Consider the following 21722-nt stretch of genomic DNA (forward strand, 5'->3'; position numbering starts at 1 on the left):
CCCCGGCCGCCCTGGGGAGCGGGGCCTCCTCCGCGGCTCTTGGCGCGTAGCCACCCGGCACCGGCGCGCTCAGGTGAGAAATCCGCGTTTTGATTTTGTTGGCTACTGTTCTGCTGCCGCCGCCTTCGCCGCCCGGCGATGGAGCCCTGGGGCGCTGTGGTGGGGCTTCGGGGTCTTACCCCGGACAGCACTGCCGCCTCTGGAAGGAGCAGCCGGGAAGGTCTGGCTTTTGATCAGCGGTGCTGGTGGAAAGTTGGAATAACGGATTCATTTTAGGCGTTTGTAGACACACCTGACATACAAAATACCTGCTAACCGTACAGAGCGTTTTGTCGATATTCCAGATTGTCCTGGGGCCTTCCCTTTGTACCAGCTCAGACTGCTGCGCTGTCTTTCCGGGTTCACCTTGAGGTAGAGCCGTTTCTCAAGGTCTTGGCACAGGTCTATGCTTGGATGTAAATGCAACCGCTAGTTACGTTGTGTTGAAGGTAATAAAATGAGATGAGCACAGCAGGAATAGATCTTAACGTATGCACACAGCACGGAAGTCCTCAGTGGGTGTGAGTGCGCCAGGCCGGAAAGGCCTGTGGCTTTGCAAAGGGAGGTCCTGTCACAGGAGACTGCCGGGATGAGCCCCTTGGCGTGGGGAGAGGCTGTTGGTCTCATGGGAGGGAGAAATTTGTTCATTCTGAACTTAGGGGTGAGGATATTGCATGTGAGGTGTCCAAACCTGGCTTCTACTGACCGTGTTGTTTTCTTGTCAGCTTTGCCTATATTGTGTTCTGTTAACGTAAGTAAAAAGTTGAAGTTGAAGCTCTTTTTCTTGCAAAAGTAGCTTCAATCTATGCTGATTGTCTGTGTTTGTGTGTGTGTATCAATACAATACATGCATGATTATATTAATGTAATACTGGTCTATGAAAGTTTCTGTCATAAGCAGCAAAATGGGATTGACTGGTCAGTCACGGAGAAGCAGACATATCTGAGGGCACTAAGACTCTGGGAACTATTGGTGAAGATCTGCTCCATTTAATATAATAGGTTATTGGTTTCAAGTATGTCTTTTCAGCTCTTTTAATGGACCAGAGAGTTTTCAGCTTTAAAAGTGCTTGCTAAAAGCCAAAACTATTAGATAAATGACTTGTGTTATTCCGTTCCAAACAGGTGGCAGAAATGGCATAATTTCAAAAATAACTATTTAATATACTCATGTGCAACATATAATATTTTTTTGAGTCTTTCAGTGCAGAAAAGTAGTTTGGATTAACTGTTTAAATACTTTTTTGATTTCTCTAGGATCATTTGTAATCTTGAGAAGAAATATCACTTTACACTAGTAGCCTTGATATTTTAATATTGTATTCTTTTGAGTTGAACCTCTGCAAGCTAAAATGCAAGTATTCTTATGAAAAGGTGTGAATTTTAAATTAAGCATCTGACTACTTACATATTAATATGCTATTAAGACAAGACAGCTGAGGCAGATTTGGTTTCTTATCTTGACAGACCAAGGAGGAATGCACACAGTTGATTGTGTGTTCAAGCAAGTGCAACTCTTCCAATAATACTTTTTTCCCCTGCTCCTGTAGTTTTTGTAAAAAGAGACTTTTTGGGAGACCTTTGGGATTGTCAATATGCTGTAAGACCATTTTTTGCATTTTTCTTTTTCTGATTTAGGATGCCTTCTACTCTTGTCTGTCTGCCATGTCAGCCATGGAATAGTATGTTTTCCAGATTGATTTAATGATTGTTACTTGCTCAGCATAAAATAATTGGGCCTTGATTCATGTGTATTGAATGAATTAGTAGAAGACATAAAATGTAAAGGAAAGTATTTCAAGACTTAACTAGAAAGCCTTATCATCTTATATTATTAGAATGAGGTAGGTATACTTTGTTTCCTAAATTAATGTTGCATTTTTATTAAATAATTCCATTGTATAGAGTAAAATATCTAGCAGAGAATGAGAATAACCAGACTTTCCTCCTAACCACCTTATCTCTTAGTGTTAAGAAACAAGGTAATGATAGAGCAGTTTTACAGTGTTGTGAACTCTAAAGAACTTTCTGCTGCTTTTTTTTTTTTTTTTTTTTTTTTCTGGATTGCCCCACTACCCTGTCAACGTAAATGAAGGCTGCAAAAATTGCCTAGCATCTTTTAAATGCTTTTGAAAATAATTTCCCAATATTTGTAAAATTACAATTGATAACAGAAAGCAAAGGGCTACAAAACACACTCCTCACAGAAAGTTTTCTGATTCTATGAAAAGAAAGGTTCTGGTTTCTTGCTTTCAGTTTGGAATCAAATCAAGTGTCTGTGCTAGAGCTTATCTAAAGAACAAGGTACCAAGGTACTTTCCATAAAGCTTTGAAGAATTCAGAGCTCATTTCAGCATCATTTATAAATTAAACTATTTTGCTTCATCTCTTCTTTCATAAAATCATATCAGAAAGAGAAAAAGATGTTTAATGTATTTTGTATGAAGATGTTTCAAAGAAATTAATGAGAGTCAACTTCACATGGAGCACAGAGGAATTTTGAGGTTGGATGGACAGGCACTGTTGATCCTCTGCACAGGCAAAAGTTATCGGTAAGATTTTACAAACGGTGTGTGGTGAAATGTTAGGCAGTTAGTTCCTAGTGCAGGAGGATGTCAAGATATCAGAAATGGTGTTTTCCATACTTCTTGCCTTGGAAAGTAATATAAGACTGAGCCTCATTAATTCTCTCAGCAGGATGAAAGTGAATGCTTTTTTATGTAGAGTACATGAACTTAAGTGTCCTACCCCTTTAAGAACATGAAGAACTTAGCCTTAGCCTCGTTTTGATCATGGAATAATGACCCTCAAAATCAGGCTATTCTGGCAGAAACTGAAACTTTTCCCCAAAGTATAAGCAGTGACAAGGTTCTTTAAGACTCTCCAGAAAGTCAATAGTTACCGGCATATGAGAAAATATTTATTCTTTACTCTTTGCCCTTTAGAATCCAAAACATTGACTGCTTTGTAATTTGCAGGCTTTATACAAGACCAGATTGTTTCTAAAGCTCCGGCTAAGTGTGCTTTAAAGTTTATGGGAACTATGTCAGTGTTGCGGTGATAGTGAACCACAGGCCTGATAGAGCCATGCTCGAGTGACTACAGAAGCAAATCTTGCTTTCAGCAGTCATTTCTTGAAATTATTGAAGTGGGCAATTAGACATTTATTTATTTCCTTGATCCCAGCATTCAGAGAAAATTGTTAGCCTCAGAGACTAGAGTTATCTCTAGTATAGGAAAACATTAATGAAATTTCATGTTAATTCATAAAATCACTTTTCTCTTACCAAGGTTTTTCAAATCATCCTCTAGCACTAGAAGTCTTAGAAAAACATGGTAAATTACAAGCTATCTTTTGTTTATATATATATATATATATATATGTTTTTTTGAAAATGCCTTATTTTGTATATCAGTGTTTGGCTGGAAGACCTTCTAGAATGTTATCTCTCCTTTTTATTAAGTTTCTTCTCAATTCTGCCTCTTTTCATTCATATCCTACGTTCAAAACAGAAAAGGTGTGTTGGTTTAAACATAGCTTTGCTATAATATATCTTCTTGATGTAGAGGCTTTTTGTGTTCTTTAGAAAGGTAAATAGGCATATAAGGAAATTGTCAGGGTGAATTCAGGCCAACTCCTCTCTCGTGGAAAATATGAAACAAAATACATTATTTACTTATCTTCATTATTAAGTGAGAAATCTTAGTATAGAACCTTTTCTATATTCTTTAATGATATTTTATAAAACGGGTTTAAATCCCTCAGATGATCCATTATTAGAGAAGAGTTGACTTTCAAAAGCTTCTAATAGTCTGTGGCCTTGGCTGTTCTTCACATGCAGTAGATTGTTTTAGCATGTTCCCATGCAGAATCATTGTAGGAGTGAAGGGGAGATTACCAGAAATAAAGAGGATTTAATAATAATTTTGAGTGGTAATCTTCTCCATTCTGGGAACAGATTTTTCATTCTTCCATTCCCCTTTTTCTTTCCCTTTTGGGTTTTTTTCCATTGCTGCTTGGGGATAGTCAAGTGACATAAAGGAGTTACCAAAGTGATGGTATTTGTAGCTTGGAGGAATGAGCTTCAGTTTGCATGAAAAGCCTGATTCTGGCAGAGTGTCTGTTACTGTGAAAATAGAGCTTAACTGTTTGGAATAAAGTAAACTTATTGTTACTATTGAATGATGTTTGTATTTTTCTTTTTATGCTGTATTTGTCAAATCTGTCAACATATGTCAAATTTATTTGTCTTCGATCTGGTTGTCTCATATCTAGGACTTAAATGGTATTGGTATCCATCTGCTATAGGTATGAATGAAATTTGAGCACAGATGTCAAGTAGTTCTGATATTAGGATGTCCATCAGGACTCTGCATGTGCCCTATGCTTCTGTATGAGGATAAAAGATGTGGGGTGCTTGCTCTTAATATCCCTAGTAATCACACAGAACCTGGTGAATGTTTAACCTTAGCTCCAACTGAGTTTTTTCTAGAATTTTGAAAATGATCAGAAACACTCCTGGGCATCTGTTTTAACTACAGAGAAGAGGTGAGTAGCTGTTCAGGTAAGATTTCTCTGGTCAGACGCCTCTCTGTAAATGCTTTTTCTAATGGTGCATTTTAAATCTGGACTCAGTGCCCATGATGATTAGTTTATCATGGACTAATCCTATGGAAGTTTCATTATCCTGTAAAGTCTGATACTGGCTCAGGCAATGCTCTATATTCATAAGTATTCAAATTCTTCTAGGTTTCTTTTGGAGGTTGTTGGTATTGCTATTTTGGGAATCAAATAGCTTAATTTCTGCACTGAGTAAGTCTCTCTCTTTAGGAGTCTTATCAGACCTCTGATGCAGAATATCAAATGCAGTTGCATCAAGGCAGCAAACAGGACTGACTTCCCTATCTGGTCACTGGAGATCTTATGTCATTCGTGAAATAGGATGCATCCTAAGCATTAGAACAGTCATTTTTAAAATTTCCTTGATTTAGATTGATGAAATTTAGAAGACCAGGACATGGATCACCTCAGAAATCCTACAAGCAATTTGATATCCTGTCTTTTGTCTTTCCAATAAATGAGTGACTACTAGACCTGGCTAACAGTTTATGGAGGGCTTTAGCCAATAGGTTAGTCACAAAATGAGAGGTATCTTTCAGGATTAGGATACTTTTGTTTTTGTCCTAGTGTGAATTCCTTCTTACTTGTCATAAGGTATGAAGAAACTTTATGCTTTGCTTTTTCTAGTGAATTATTGTAGTATTTGATTTGATCCAAGGCCCTTCCAGCTTCTTTCCAACCTCGTTTTGAACAATGCTTGGTGCAAGCATACCTCAGCATTTTTCACATGCTGTAATTTGGCTTATGAGCCAAATGCTCTATCTTATAAAGCAGCACAGTTTATGTGCTTTAGGAATATGCCAGTATCTGAAGGCAGTAAGGTAAATACTGTAAAGCAGCTTGACAGAGCAGTCAGACCGGATGTTGAATTTGAGAAAGCAGTACTGGTAATGTTTGGCTCACCACTGTTAACCCCTCACTTTAAAACTGTTTAGGGGGGATATTGCATTCTTGTTACCTGTGGTGGGATCTCCAGTTGCATATACTTGTACAAGAAACTTATGCTAACTCTGGTTCTTTGAGACTTTATTAAATCTGTGTCCCCTAGCTAGCCCGCCATCCCTGGTTTTCTGACTCTTTACTACGTGAGTAGCACTAATTCACTAACACCTTATGCATGCTTTTCTTTCCTTTGCTAGTTCATCAGGGCTTTGAAATGTGAGCAAGCTGGGGAAGGATGTAAGCTATCTGGAACTTTGTACCTTAGGGAAGCAGGGTGGAGGCTGGGCATATGTGTATTCCTGGTGCACATTATTAGTAAAAGTTTATTAAAATATCACCTACATGGGGTAGCCACACACCTTCATAAAATTCACAAAGATCACAACATGTTATGCATAGGTAAATGTTTGTTATTAATGACTTAGCAATTCTTGATGTGTACACCATGATGATATTATCCTACAGGCTAATAAAGAAATAGACAAAACAAGACTGGGTTAAAACCTGTTATTAGGTGTCAGTTGAAACCTGTGGTGGTGGTGTCCAAGAAGAGATCATATGCATCTTATAATCACAAGGAAAAAGAAATCTGGCATACATTCTCATGTTTTCTGGAGCTCATGGTGAGGCAGAGCTTTAGAATAGTGGATTCATGGATGAGAATGTTGTTTTCATATCCTGAAGGAAGTAATAGTAAATTTGACACGTGAAAAAGAGGAAAATTAGTAAGATGACAGTATTTCTTTTCTATAAACAATAAAATGTCTATTTGTAACTTCATAGTGAATCTTGGGCCAAGAGTAACCTTGAGATTTCCTGTCTTCAGTGTGCTGAAAAATAATGGATTCATGCAAGCCAGCATGATTTATTTCAGGAGGCAAATCAGGTTTTATTGTTTCTTATGTCCTATTGGTTAAGCCTTTTGGGACTGAGAAACTCTTGATCATGCAGACTGATTTTAAAAACTTGCTGTGTTACAGCAAGGAATAGTTTAAGGGGAAAAAGAAAAGTTGCCATATTGTGACACTTCTGAGGGGTTCCATCTGTAGAAAAGAAATAGCATCAAAATTGTTTATCCTATATTATTATAAATTACCTGTATTCTGAAGTCTTTATTTTTCTGTAGGCAGCCAGACTTTAGAATAACAATATTACATCTGTAGTGAGTCTCTTACTATTATCAGCATAATATATGGTTTTATTTTATATTTTTTAATGTGTAGTAGAAAGATGGGTGTGTGTCTCAGTCTCTCTAGGAATGAAATATTTTGCCCGAGTTCTGGTTGTCCTTTGCAGACATTATTTTATCCTGGAAATATACGCACATTTGCTCTAACTGCAGTAAATATTACACTGGAACTTACCGTAATAACTAGCTGTGTGGAACAGTTATAGCATACTGAAAAACTTGGGAACAGATGAGTAGCTTAGTTCAAGTGGGAATTTCCAAGGTCAACTATCCAGTTATTAGCAGTTGCTGAACTTATTACACCCCCATTCTAGTAGTATATTGCAACTTATTAAGGGAATGAGTTGTGAATTATTACGCTTAGTTGGCTACTGTATTCTTTCACAATTCATTTTTTCTGCTCTCTCCTATGTCTTTTGTAATCAAAGCCAAAAACAGATAATGGGACTCCATAAGATGTAAACTACCTGAAAATCTCTAGCTTACTGGAGTATAACTATTTCAGTGGTGTATTTAAGTAAAAACACATTTCTAACTGCCAAATACGGTGCATTCATTTCCCCTTCTCTACAGAAATAACCACAGTGCTTTAAAGGAATTCTATGGAAATGTGACCAAGCTAGGGGATTTATAGTTGATTATTATTTATACATTTAGAGCATCATAACTTGTGTGCAGGCAAGATCTTAAGGTTAAACCTCCCCGAAGCTAAGCATTCCCTCCTTGGCAAAAGTCTCTACGCCGTAACCAGAGGCTACAATCTGGGTTGGTAACAAAGGTGTGTTCAGAGTCCATTTAAAAGTACTCGCTGGTGCAGTTTGAAGCTTCAGTCCTTTCCCTGGTCTAATTTATCACTGTCGTTTGTAACAGTCAGTGGGTGCATCTACGTCAGTGTTCTAGTTCTGATCATGTACAAGCTCTCAGGGAATCTCCAGATCGTTCCCACTCACTGTGCTTTGGCTTACATTGTAGAGCAATCTCAGAGCACAGCAACTTGATTCATTGTGGATGAAATGAAACCATAAGATGCACTCTAAGAGCGCAGAAAATGCACTCTGCCTGCTCATAGGTATTCAGCCGTGGGCCCAGACTGGAGCTCCTCTGAAGTAGTTGCCCATCTGAAATGCATATAGTGTGGATACTGTCTTCTTAACGTAAACTCTTTTGCAAACAGTTTTGCTCCTGTTCTGTTTAACTTATTCCTGGTTCAGACATAACCTGTAAGGCCAATCTGAAAACTCCTATACTGTTCAGAGGATGTGAATTCCCTCTAAATTAACAGGAGTCCTTTCTACCAGACAGAATTTTACCCCATACTGGTTTAGTATTGTAGTGCAGGTCTGCAGAGTGATGTACCCAGTTCTTGAGGACCAGGTGCCCAAAATGTGGGAGCGAGGGGGTTGTTTTTTAGTATCTCTAAGTTGGTACTGTGGACTGAATGTCCATTAGCATTTGTAGCCCACTTTTCAGTTTAGTTTCCTTCGGAAAAAATGCAGTTGCATGCTGCAAGACCCTTGTGTAATGCAAACCAAAGCCTGATACCTGAGAGTAATCAGGAGTTTCTCTTCAAAAGTGCAATCCTGATTCAATTACTGTAGATTTGTCTGCTGTTATTTTTGTGTTTATAATCTAATTCTTTTGGCGTAAATTGTGAGAAGATCTTCACTAAAACAATGATTTTATGCATGTGGAAGTTTTTGGTCAGTAGGAATTTTTATCAGGTGTGTGATGATTGCATGGAAGGTGCAACAGGTTTCTACAAACTTGCTAGTGTTTTTTAGGACATCTTATACTGGCAGATCTGCTCTGCATTAAAGCTCCTTTAATGGGTGTATATGTTCATATAATAGGAATATATATATCCATAACAATAAATGAAACCTATATAGAACATAGTATATGGTACAGGAAATCTATTTTTTTCTTTTAGAGGTGTAGAATTATTATGAATTTCTTTTGTTTTTCTATTTTGGTCATGTGAATACAGAATAATTCCTTAAATATGGCATGAATATTATGTTCACTTAAGATCTTTTGATCGGCTGTCATTGGCAATTTGTGTTACATATTGGTACAGATTTTCCACCCTGAGGTGTTCTACTTTGAAAATGGCTACAATACAGCTTTTACAAACATCGTTATTTGGTTTCAGTATGTTTGAATGTTAATGGAGCAAATTGCTTACACAGTATTAATACAACTTTAATACATTTATTGCCATTACAATGCGTGTTCTTGCTTCAGGTAAGTAGTGCGATACTATGCCATTTGGCTGAATTCAGTGGGTTGTATTTCCAAAGGACCCTTAATTTATTCTCCCAGCTTTATATCTTAGTATTGTAAGGTGTTATTTTTTTGCCCTCTCCTCTCCAAAACTTTCTCGCTTTTTTTTAAATCCATATCAATATGGTATACTTGTCTTTTAATCAACAGATGCCCTGAAGTTGATAGGTTTCCTCTACAGTGCATCAAAGGGTACAATTTTTTGGAGGGTGTTAATGGTATTTGCATATAGAAATAGGGTAGATTGTGCCTGTTTAGTTTGTGTGAAGGTTTTGAGTTTAAAAAATGCGATATACTGCAGAGCTAAGTTGTAGTTAATTAGAAATACTACTCTGAATTACTGCTGCTTTACTGTTATGATGAGACATTGTTTTCAAATAGACTGTGATTTAAGAAATTGAGTAATTTTACAATATTCTAACAAATATGGTCTTGCTTGTTATTGTATCCAGAGAAAAAAAGAAAAACTTCTTAGATATAAGTGCTTTGAAGAATACATAGTTTTTTTTACCTTGAAGGAGGCAACCTGAATAGTAACTTTCGGAATTTCAGATCTTTACAACAGCTTGATTTAAACACTGATGGTCGAAACATCATTACAAGTTTATATTTTCGTGTCCAATTTGTCTAATTTATAAAATAAAAATTTACTGACTTCACAAGCTTGCCTTAGGTTTTGAAAATGAACTTGTTTTCTTTATAGATGTCATCAGCATCAGTAACTAATGTTCTGCAGAATAAGCAAATTATATCCTCATCGATAACTCTGCAGTTCTGGTTACCCTGTCATCTGTATAAATAGTTCACCTCAGCAAAATTATATTGATGTGGGATGTAATTTACTTATGAGATTGTTGTTGCTACTGTTTGTGTAGCAGAAAAGAGCATGCCTTGACTTGAAGATCTTAGAGGGAAGACAAAGGCTCAAGTCCTGTGTTTGCGTTAAAGTTCAGGGAACTGAATCTTGGTTTCACCTGTTCTGGGTGATTCTGAATGCCAAGCTACAGTCTGACCCTTTGTATTTTTCCCCTTGAATAGAAATTCTTTCCTGACGGGAAAAAAGTTATATATGTATCCTTGTGGAAAGTTTCAGTTTTGATGAATTATTATCTTAAAGTAAAAAATGTATTTAGAAAACTCCTGAATAAAGTATGGATGGGATCTCCGGATAAAGAGTAGTAGAGGTTCCTCTTGCTTGCTTATACAGAAGTGCTAGCAGCAGAGGATTACATGTTGCTGTTTCTGAAAGGCCATTTTATCTATTACAAATGGTAATAATCAGGAAAGTATATTGATCAGCTTCTCTCTTAAGCTGAATAGATGCCTTTTTGCTTCTTTGCACTCCTTTCCCCCTTTACTTTCAGAAAAAGAGCAATGTTAACTCAAGATGTGTTAGATCTGAATGTTCAGTTTTACAGTAGTTTCTGACAATTAATCATGTGAAATACATTTCCATTGCATATAAAGAGCAAAAAGAGGAGTCAAGAAAGAGTGTTTCTCAAAGAGTTTTAGTCGCAAATGTTTAGTCAGAAAGGGTACTTGAAGACAGTAAGTTTAGGGAATGGGGTGTTACTTAAATACATCTGACTGGTGTTTAAATTAACGTTTTAAAAATGGAAGAAAGCAAGCCCCAAATCACAATAAAAATGAAAAAAGTATATGTAAAATAACAAGCTGGTGCCCCTGAATCCACTTTAGCATGGCCTCTGTACATTCTCTTATGGCTGCATCAGATGATGTCTCTGACTCACCTGTGGCACTTTTATCACAGAGCCTCCTGCCTGGTACAGAAAGAGAATAATGAAGATCACATAGAAAGAGAGGACAGATGCTGTGGCTGGTGCATTTTCTCTCTCTGCTAGTATGGCACAAATTGGGCAAATGTCAACAGCTGTGAACTGTTATCTTTTCCATATTGCCTTTTATGGGCGAAGGTAGGATTTGTACCAGGAATGGCTGTCCTTTCAGAAGTACATTAGTAATTTTGCTATGGTAGATAGGAGTCAGATTTAACATATAAGCCTAAGTCCTTCACATACCCCAGTCCTTTACATTTGTTCCAGTGGAAGAGGAAGCCAACCTTTTTAAAAGAGTTCTTGAAAGACATACTCTTCTCCTGTTAAGATTTGTAAAGAGGGATTAATCTGGGCCTATAGAATTTAGAAAGTCATTAAAGAATTGCTTCCTTTTCTCTCCTTAAAAATTCCCCTTCCTTCCTTGTGAAATCAGATGAGTCACAGATTTGAAATAAACCTTCACCGTTAGATGGCATTTTGAGTTCCCATGAAATATCATTACAGTATGCCGTAACTAGCAACAATATTAAAGTATTATCATCTGTTTTTGAAACTGATGTTTATTCAGTAAATATTTTCTTAGCTACCTAAGGTAGTAGAAATAGTCAATGCATTTTTTTTTCTTTGAGCTTTTAAAAAATTTCACACTGATTTGACAGACTGTAATTTCTGTTGGTACATAATATTTGCCCTTTGAGTGGAAAGGAGGAATGTTTGTTGTAAAAGCAATAATGACAGTACAAATGATAAAGGGGTATACAGGTAATTACTAAAATGAACATCAAAATGGCATTTTGTTGTCCACCAAAGACCTTGTTCTTATCTTCCTTAACCTAGATTACTGTGAATAAAATGCCTGAAAGCATAAATATCTAACCAGCTATTAGGAAAAAAGGTCCCCAAAGACAATACCTGTCAGTTCTAGATTAGGCTTGTCTAAAGTGTTCAATCATATCTTTCCCTGGCTTGTGAATCCAAAGTAATTGGAAGGAAGATAAAAGGAGGCAACCCCTTTTTCTATTTCTGATGTTGGATCTACCTCAGAAGGAATATATTTTTGCTTGTGGAACTAGAATTCAGCTCTGACAAACTGCAGATATCCTTCCACTTGACAGTTCCCTCCGTCTCATGACAGTTTAAAAGCTTGCCTACATTGTGAATTGTTTTGGGGTTAGCTTGAGGTTTTCTCTGGATTAACTATTTTGATTCCAGAACTACACAAGTAATTATGTCACATCATCTGGTTAATTAATCTAATTTAAGAACTAGGTAAGACAAGCAATAATGGGCAAAAGAGGAGTCGATTTGAGAGTCGCAGTTACTTTTAAATCTTTAATATTTCTGGATAAATGTTTTTCAGTTTTGGGGCTTGGGTGGTTTTTTTTTTTTTTTCGGTATTCTGAGAATTTCTTCCCCTCATCTGTCTGTTGTGATTTACATAACATCAATAAAACAGGGTATGTCTAAAGAATGAGTTTTTTCGTTCTCAAAATAAATTTACATGTGATTAAATCTAGAGCTTCTGGAAAATGAGCATGAATTTAACATTTTGTTTATAGTTAGATATATTTAGGAACTGTATGAGAATTCCCAGCTAGTTTATTTCTTTGCAGCTACTGTATCTGACTTGATCAGGAATAAAATTCAGATTGGATCATGCCATAGTTGAATGCTGTAGTAAAATGCAGTAATGGGCTGTAGCCTGAATTTACAAAGAATTTAGGAATCTGAGTCAGAATTTTAAGTTATATTTCCCTAATTTAGCAAGGTGCGGAAATACTTCTGTTATCCTGCTTCAGTATGTTATCCATATAACTTCAAGGAAGGTAGGATACAGAAGGAAATTTTATACCTCCTTTGCCTTCCTTATACATGTTTCAGAGATCAGACATTTCAGACGAAGATAATTTTGACAGTTACTGATATAATCATTCTCTAGAGTTTAAGAAGATAGGTAGGAACAATGCTAGTATGTTTTTGCTAAAGTGGATGTGGGTAAAACAGTGTAGAATACAACACTGAAACCATGATCTGTTTCAGTCAGTTAGTCAGTAGGTTCAGTCTTCAAGCAAGCTGTCAGCTGATAAAAGCAGGTGGAAACCCTGCTGCAGGGAGGTCTGGAATATAAGCTCCATCTCACAAAGTGGGTCTCTTAGACCCTGTTAGAAAGTCGGTATCTGTTTCCCTCATAAAATTTAAGAACAGCCGGAGATCGGTTCTGTGTTTGCATTATATTGACTCCTACTTTATAGATGGTCTTATAGGACAAAACAAAGCAGATGAATGTATGAATGTAATGTTTTGACTAACAGCATATCCCATAAAAACACTGAAGGTGAAGAGGATCTAAAAAGCTTGTATTTAAAATAATATCCTGCTTTGTGAAGTGTTCCATTTTCTGAAAGCAGAAAATTCAAAAGTCATTGTAATTATGTTTTAGATGCCCACAAAGAGCCTGCAGAATAACAATTATGCACAATGATCATATTAATCAGTAGACTCTTGTGGAAATGAGAGGTTTGATGATAAAAGTATGATGCTTTGGGTGAAGAAAGAGGAATAATTTTTCAAGGAGATCAGTCTGAAGATCATGGAAAGTACATTTCTAATTTCTAATTTTCATTTCTAATTTTAAAAACATATTTGCAAGACAGTATTGCATTCTATTCCGATTAAATTGGAAAAGGATAGGCTGAAGGGATAAAGGCTTCTCTATTAGAAAAGGTGGGGTCTCTGGCATGGGAAAAAAGATACCTCATGTAGCTATTTCAGAAAATAAAGTTATAATTGGGTGAAATCTTCTGGATTTCTCAGAAATAGACATTAACTTTCTGATAACTTCAGTGAAGGGCAATACAACGTATTTTTAGTGTAAAAAATCAGTGCATTTTTGTCTGTTAAAGAATGTGTATATCACTTAAGTGGGAGAAATGTTGGCTCCCCCAACTGCCATTTGAAATACCTCAGGAGTGGGAAGATGAGGATAAGCAAATAGTGCGTTCTCAGACAGGATTCACACCTCCTCAATCCCAAAAGTACTTTCTTAAAAAATGTGCTATCTGTTCCTTCTGTATTTCAACATCTGACAAGTGATGATCTGTTATCTTAGTAAGCTATAAATATGCCATACCATTGGATAACAAGGTTGTACAAATGTGCTGAGAGAACTGTAATAAGCATAATGGTGATGAGTTCTTGCTCTTCTCTGTCTGCGATTTGAGAACTTTTTCTAGACAAACCCATCTGTATCTTTTAAAAATAACCATAATGTGTTATAGTGACAGTGAGTTTGATTGTTTCAGTGACCCAGTGACCTGTAGGAAGGCTTTAGGGAATGTATTAACAGATAATGCATTGAATATTATTATTAAATCCGAAGATTATAGTACTAGCATTAGTAGATGTATAGCTTCCCAGTTTATAATCCTGTGGGATTATAAATATATACAAGTAACAGTCTTAAATTTTAAAATAAATATGTTCTGTGTGGTCCTTAACTTTTTTTTTCCCCTGTGGAGATTTCTAGAAAATTATGTTGGAACAGACTAGAAGAAACTATGTAGGCTAGTGACAGCTGATCTCTCAAGAGTAGACTGCTCATGGTATTTTTTCTTGCTCAAATTGGAGGTTGTGTGTGTAGGAAAAAGCTTAGTGGAAGCTGGGAAATGCTTACTCTCAAGGAGTAAAGTGTATCATGTTTTTGGCAGTAACTTTCTTGTATATGAAGGTAATGGTCCCCAAATCCTGCTGAGCTGCACTTTACTGCTTTTCTCAGGTTGCCAGGGCTCCTAGCTCTCATCCTGTGCATGTGCCATTCAAAAATCATCTTTGGTATCTTGACTGTGGTTGTTGACTTTGGATATGATATGTTACTCTTCCTCGTATTGGAATAAAATTAGGATTAGTGTGTTCTGACGCATGTATGTATTGACACATGCTTGTGTGTTTTCTGTAGATAATCTGTTCCAGTTGTTAACGGTGCCTGTCTTGAAAATCATTTCTTACTTCTTACTTTTCTTACTTGAAGCATCCCTTTGTACCATTAAAGCCCATTTTTTCTTCCTTTCCCAGTTTATTACCTCACAACACCTTCTGTATGTTTGAAGACAGCTACTGAGTATCCCGTCTCTCAGGAAATTAAATGCTTGCAACAATTTCATATGTTTTGTAGACCTCTGATCCTTTCCAGTGCTTTCATTTTTTCATTATTTAGTGCCTTTATTGAAGATACTGACCAAAGAAAAGTCCCTGCAGAATCCTACATTATAAATTCTTGACTATTTAATAGCAAGTAATGGTTAAATATTTTTCGTGTGTAGTCTTCCAACCAGTTGTGCATTTACCATTAAAAATATCCATTAAATTTATGACTGGTCTTAATAATGATCCTAATGTGGTGACATGGAGAAGGCAAGAAACATCACAGTCCTCGAGTGTGTGCTTACAGCGTGTCATGACAAGAAGGATGTGTTTCTTCAGAGGTCAAAATTGTTTTCTGCCTTTAAAATTGTCTCCTTTTACATCAACAAACAGAGATAAAAGGCTGACTTTTGATAAAAATGAAGTCAAATTCAGAGAAAAAACGCTCTAGAGAAAACGTTTATAATTACCAAGACATTTGGCAGTCTCTTCTCCAAATTTTAAATACATGTCTTTTATTAAATAGTGTAAGTGTTACCTGGGCTAGCTGGTAGAGTACCAAATAAATTATTTTCATAGGACCTCATCTTAAATGCCCAGAAAATTATCATTTTACAAATTTGCTGATAGCTTTTTTCCCCAGTTTCTAGTCTTGGTTGACACGCAGAAGCAGAATGTGCTTCTGATTTTTTGCTAAGACATGTATTTGAAAAAAATTTAAATGAATTCACACATCAATGGTGGGGAAAAAAGTGGAGGGAGGTAGCATTAAACACCTTATCTACATAATAATTACATTATAATAAAAACAATCCAATGTAAATTAACAGAGCAAGTAAAAGTTACATGGACTCTAAGCAGCACCAAAAGATAGTGTTTTTTTTTCTATTTGTATATCATTTGATCACAGGCGCACATCGTAATATACTTCATAGGCTCAGATGATGAGATTTGAGTTTTGCTGATTAAAAAAAATGCATTATGAGTGCTGCTTTTATTTTTTTTAATGTTTTTATTTATTTTTTATTTATTTTGTCTTCAGACCACTGGCCTGCATGAATTAACCTGATGGTGTATGACTGTCTGGACAGCAGCAGTAGCTTAGCAACACCAGCGAGTGCTGATGCCAAAGAACCATGTTGACTTTCATCATTTTTAAATGCCAGCTGGTCCTTTAATAGTCTTTCTATATTTAGAGATTCATTGATAATTGTGTTTTTAACTTCTAGACATAGATTTGGGTTTCAGCATCAAATTGGTTGATAAAGAATTTGGAAATTGAGAGGTCTTGAGCTGTAGATACTGAGGTAAGATTTAGGAATGGCATGTTAATAACTGTAAATTCCACAGTGAATACTGGTGATACTTGGAGGTGGAGAGTGCACAGCAACCTTGCCTCTTCCTTGCTCGCCATTCACTATAAAGGCACAAAAAAGCAAGGCTGCTTAAATGTACTAAAGTAGTAGTAAACTGCATTCTCTGAGAATGATGATGTTTCCCAAGTGTAATCTCTCCATAATAAATAGTAATGTCTAATAAATACATCCACATTTTGAAATACATCATTTTGAAAGGAAATTAATATTACAAAGACAGAGAAATATGTATGTTTTTACTGAAATAAAATATCAGGGTTTTTTTTTGTGGCAGGAAGTGTAAAATTATAAAATGTAGACCTGGAATGCATCTCAACAGCTCCTTTTTTGATCAATGATCCTTTTTTGAAAAAGCCAAAAAGGTATTTATAGAGAAGGCTACCAAGCTTTTCATGAAATAAGCTTCCCTGTCAGCTAATGGACTGATATTTTCCTCTTTGTGTTGCTAGAACAAGCCTTTCATGTCCCTTTTTAGTTTTAGCCAATTTTATCTTTCTAGTTTAGACCCTACATGAAGTCCCTCACTGCCCTCTAGTAATTCTGTTGTCTGCAGTTCATTAGAGCTGCCCTCAGTAATAGGTATAACAGCTGTCGTGGAAATGACTTTTTAATAGTGTGTGGGTTGTTTCATGTTTGTTGATCTGCCAGTTAAGAATACTCGCACATGTTTTCTGGTCATATTTTCTCTCTTATTGTTCCTTTGAGGAATTGTTACAGAAATATTTAGAGAAAAGTGCTCTTTTGTGTTTGTAGAACACTTCTAGGTACCTTTATGAATTGGAAGCTGGCATTGTGCAACTTGGGTCATGTTTGACAACCTACAGCTGAAAATACATCAGAACTTTGAATAGTTTTCCAGTCAAAAGTCTTCTGTTTTGATGTTAAAGGTGTTTGGTGTTCATAAGAGAATAAATTACATCTTTTTTCTGGTAGGTGAGAAGTATTCCAAGCGTGTGTGTGTGTGTATATATATATACATATAGTTGTTTTCAGATATGGAAAAATAAAGGTTGGGATTTTCAAAATAGTCGAGGAAAATTAATTATCTGATTTCCTTTTAATATTAAAACTTACTTTCTTATTATCTTATTTGAAAATCCCAGGCTAAGAGTATATTCTAATTGAAAGCAAGCTTTGAAAAGTTAGTAATTTTCCTTTTAAAAGATGGAACTTATGATTTGATTGCTTAAAAAATGATAAGCCATAACAGCATACAGAAAGACTCGCCTGTCTAAAAGATGACTAACTGCATGGCAAAAGCATGTTTTTAAATTCCAAATGTTGATGCCAAGTTCTAGGGAAGCACTAAATGTGATGTCCTGTACAGACTGGCTCATTAAAATGTTCATTATGAAGGCTTGGTTAGAGCTCAGGCTTTCTTTACTATTAAAAGTACTTCCTAAAGACTTCAGAGAAGTAAGGAAGAGTGATTAATTAGAAAAATTAGGTACTGATAGGTTTTGTATTCTGGGAAAATCAAATCAGGCAAGTGACTTTTCTGCTATATTGGGAGAAGCTGGAAGTACCAAAAAGGAGTGACATAGAAAGACTGAATCCCAGAGCTTATGGCCAGAAATATTTTTCATGATTATTTGGACTTTTTTAGAGGTTTGCATAGGTCTCAAGGATTCCACAGGAAAGCTGATTTTGCTGATTAAGGAGAAAAATGTAGAGCAATGCTGTCTGCATGTAACCCATCTCTAAAAGAACATAGGTTTGTGTAACTCTTGCTTTAGAGTTGTGGTGGTGCATTGGTGCTGTTTTTTAGAATATGTGTTTTGTAAGCATCTAAGGAAAAAAGCTTTTCTTGCTGACCAGCCCTTTTGGAGACCTCGAATACTGTGGAACTGGGTTCTTTTGGCCTACTCACGTTCTAAATCAATTTAGGTGAGCTTTTTAGACCAGGTTCAAGTTATTATTTTTTTTAATTACTTAATGGAAGTGGCTGATAGATGAGAGTGTACTCAAGGATGTTGCAAGGTGCTTTCTGTTAAGACTATTTGTCAACCAGGCTTGTATGTTTTGCCTTCCTGGCTAATAACTGCTAGCTAGCAATTTCAGTCTTGTGTATGTCAAAACAGTGCAGTGGGTTGTAGGATTTAGAAGCTGCAGAATGGATGCGATAGTTGCATTGTCAGAGCTCTTTATCATAGAGATTGACCTTTGAACATTCATAACCTTTCTTTCGGGAAGGGAAACAATAACTTAAGTAGAGATGAGAGCGACTGTGCTGTGGGAACATGAGATTAAGTGAAGATGGATTTCTTTTGCCCAAGGCTTCAGATCAGGCAGTACCAGATACTGGCTTTTAACTGTCTCATATTTCAGCAAGATATTTTCAAGGAGTTAATAAGTTTTTATATGGGTTTGTGATCAATGGGATAACAACAAATCATGAATTCCAGAGTACAGTGTTATCACATAATGAAAGATGTGGACCTGATTTGGCACTGTGTGCCATCAGAAGATTTTTTTTCTTTTTTAGCAGAAGTTGTCATTATCTTTTTAAAACACATCTCTGTTGGGTGCCTGTGCCCTGTTGAAACTGATACAGCACCTTGTGAGTGGGCTCAGTGCTGTTTTGACAGATGGAGTTGGATATTGTCATGCTGATGAAGAGCTTGTGAATCCAGCCTGGGGGCAGCAGATCACGGAAATGAAAAGCTTTAGTTTCTGTTCCTTTCAGCAGAGTAATATTTTGTTACCCTCACTCTGAACTGGGATCTTAGCACTATCATTGTTAATGTTTTATTCTGAGCTTTCTGAAATGCTTTACAAACTCCATATTTATTTTTCATCTTGTGCCAGTGTCATGACTTTTGGAAAGAATTAGCATCTATTTATCAAATCCTTGGAATACTACATCAAGTAACTGAGGTCAGGAGATTTAAAAAAAAAAAGAAAAGTTTGTTTAAAAAAAATTCAAGTGAAATTGTAGGTCTTTCCCCTACAGGAGTGTGCCAGGGTTATCACCTAAACTTATTTCAAAGTATGATCTGGAGTTTTTACAATTGTATACCATTCCGCTTTTGAATTTATGTTTAAATTGAAGCCAACTCTCTGAAGAGCATGTTTTCCCTATTTCCATTGAGCTCGAGTATTGATTCTGCGGAAGACACCATCTACCAAAAATACAATTTGCTTTATAAAACATACTGTTTTCTTTTTCTTTTTCTTTTTCTTTTTTAATAAGATTTCCCAATGTAACCTGTTTATCTTGCAAAGACTGGTAATGTCTTAGTTCAAGGTCAAAAGCAGAGGATATATGATTACATAGAAACAGCTTGTTTGCTGTAGGGCAGTTAGTATTTGGCCCTTTTAAGGTAATTTGTAGAAAGGAAATAAAACTTGCTAACTTTCTGTTTTGTTTCTGATCAAGAATTGGTTTATAAAAACAAGATAAAAATAAATCTTTCATCTCATGTGAATAATCTTAAAAATAGTTTTGGAGTGTTTATTACATGTACATGCATTGATAGGATTGGTGTTGCCTCAAAATATCTTGTATAAAATACTTGTAAACAAATTAATGCAACCTATTTTTTATGTGGGGCATGATTTTTGATTTTCTGAGGAAGTAATGATGTGAGAATGTCTCTGCTTTATGAGTCAATTCCTATCACATATCAGCTCCTCTTTTGCGTGGCTCAGCTAGGTGTGGAAGTCAGAATTGTTTCCTCTGTCATGTAGCATCCTGCATGATGCTTGCATAGTCAGACTGAGGCCTGTAGTTACTGTGTGTCCTGGTCACTTTTTTTACATATTTGTTTACTGTTGCCAAGTCATGTAAACCTGATACACTTCTGAAAAATATATTCTGCACCTAGAATTTGTACAGAATTTGTCCCAAACAGCAAATATTCTGAGTATTCTAGTATATAATCTGCGTCCTAACAGAATTACAAAAATGTAACATAATTTAGCAGCGGATGTTCCCTGAAGAATTTGTTTTAAATCAGTAACTGTATTAGTCACTTTCCTTTGTCTCTCTTTTTGTTAAAAGAAAAATACTTTTGTGTGCATATTCTGAATAACTGGAAAAATTCAGCTAAACTAATCTCTGAGGTACTCAGCAAGATTTCTGGAAGCAATCTCTGGCTTTACATGGTCACTCTGAGTTGTCCTGAATGATAAAGAGACATTAACACCAGCAAATAACTGTAACATCTCTGATTGCTATCTTAGGTGGTATTTAAATATCCTGTGATTGTAATTATAATTTATCGTTTGATTGGAGAGGCATTTTATGTAACCAGTCTGTGCCTTTATATTCTAGTACTTCTACAATGTCTGGTTTTATTTGCAGAAGGTAAGATTTCATAAAGCAAAGGTCAAGCTAGGTGAATTTGAAATGAAGAGCTATAGCAAAGGGTCAGAATCAAGAGCAATGGCACAGTCTTTTTGAACTGCTGAAGCAATAGATTTGCACACTCAAATTGGAGAATTGTGATTAAAAATGTGCATGCTGTCTGATAGTCTTATCAGGATTTTTTTTAATTTTATTTTATTTTGCTTGTGCTTTTCGGGTAAGTTGTAAGCCAGAGTGAAAATACTTCAGGACATCAAAGCAGGTATAGCTGATTTTCTATTGCTAAAGAGGCTACGGTTTCAGTATTGTCCCAGTTCTGGACTTTTAATGCATTTTCTTTGTTTTATTTTTGTGAACTGATTTTTGGTCATATCTAAACAGGAAAATGTTGATTTTCCAATCAGTGTTTGGATGTTGCAAGAATAGCCTGAGAGACTGTTAATTTCAGAGGAAATCATTGTACACCTTTATGTGTATTGTACCAATAATGACCACATTTGTGTTTGTATACGTGCAGGAGTAGCTTGTATTATATTGTATATTAAGAGGCAGCTGTTGAGGATGTCATGGCTCATGTAGCTAATGAGGGAACATTAACGTTCACTTTCTGACTTAATGTTTGAGATGTTCACTTTCATTTCTTTTCAGAGTCCTTTCCAACACAAAAACATATACCTTGCAGAAGAAGTCATAAAAATTGTATAGTTGCTTATTTGTAATATTAGTATTTTTTAAAGAGTTTTGTTAAATTTGGAGAGTGAAAGGGGTACTTCAGCATGTGACATATTTGAATGAGAAAATTTTTTAACAAACAGCCCTAAAAAAACCTTGGAAGATAAAGCTGCTTAATAACTCCCTTACCTCAGCCAAATAAGGAAAAAACATTTTACATGCAAAATAGGAACATATAATTTTAAGACTCCTTCTAAATACATTTTTGAAATCTTCTAGTAATTGTTTTTTTGTACTATGTTTTGTAGATGTGTTGAAGTATCAGTGTAGATTCACCAGTTAACTGGTCTTGTAA

The 21722-nt window shown here is 35.9% G+C and overlaps 1 protein-coding gene across 1 annotated transcript in view; it reads left to right on the top strand.

Annotated features, from left to right (window-relative positions):
* The window catches only part of ENTREP2 (endosomal transmembrane epsin interactor 2), a 200366-nt gene that overhangs the window by 459 nt on the left and 178185 nt on the right, over window positions 1-21722 (top strand). The window lies entirely within an intron of this gene.

The sequence above is a fragment of the Apteryx mantelli genome, chromosome 15 (assembly GCF_036417845.1).
Source record: "Apteryx mantelli isolate bAptMan1 chromosome 15, bAptMan1.hap1, whole genome shotgun sequence".
Lineage (NCBI taxonomy): Eukaryota > Metazoa > Chordata > Aves > Apterygiformes > Apterygidae > Apteryx > Apteryx mantelli.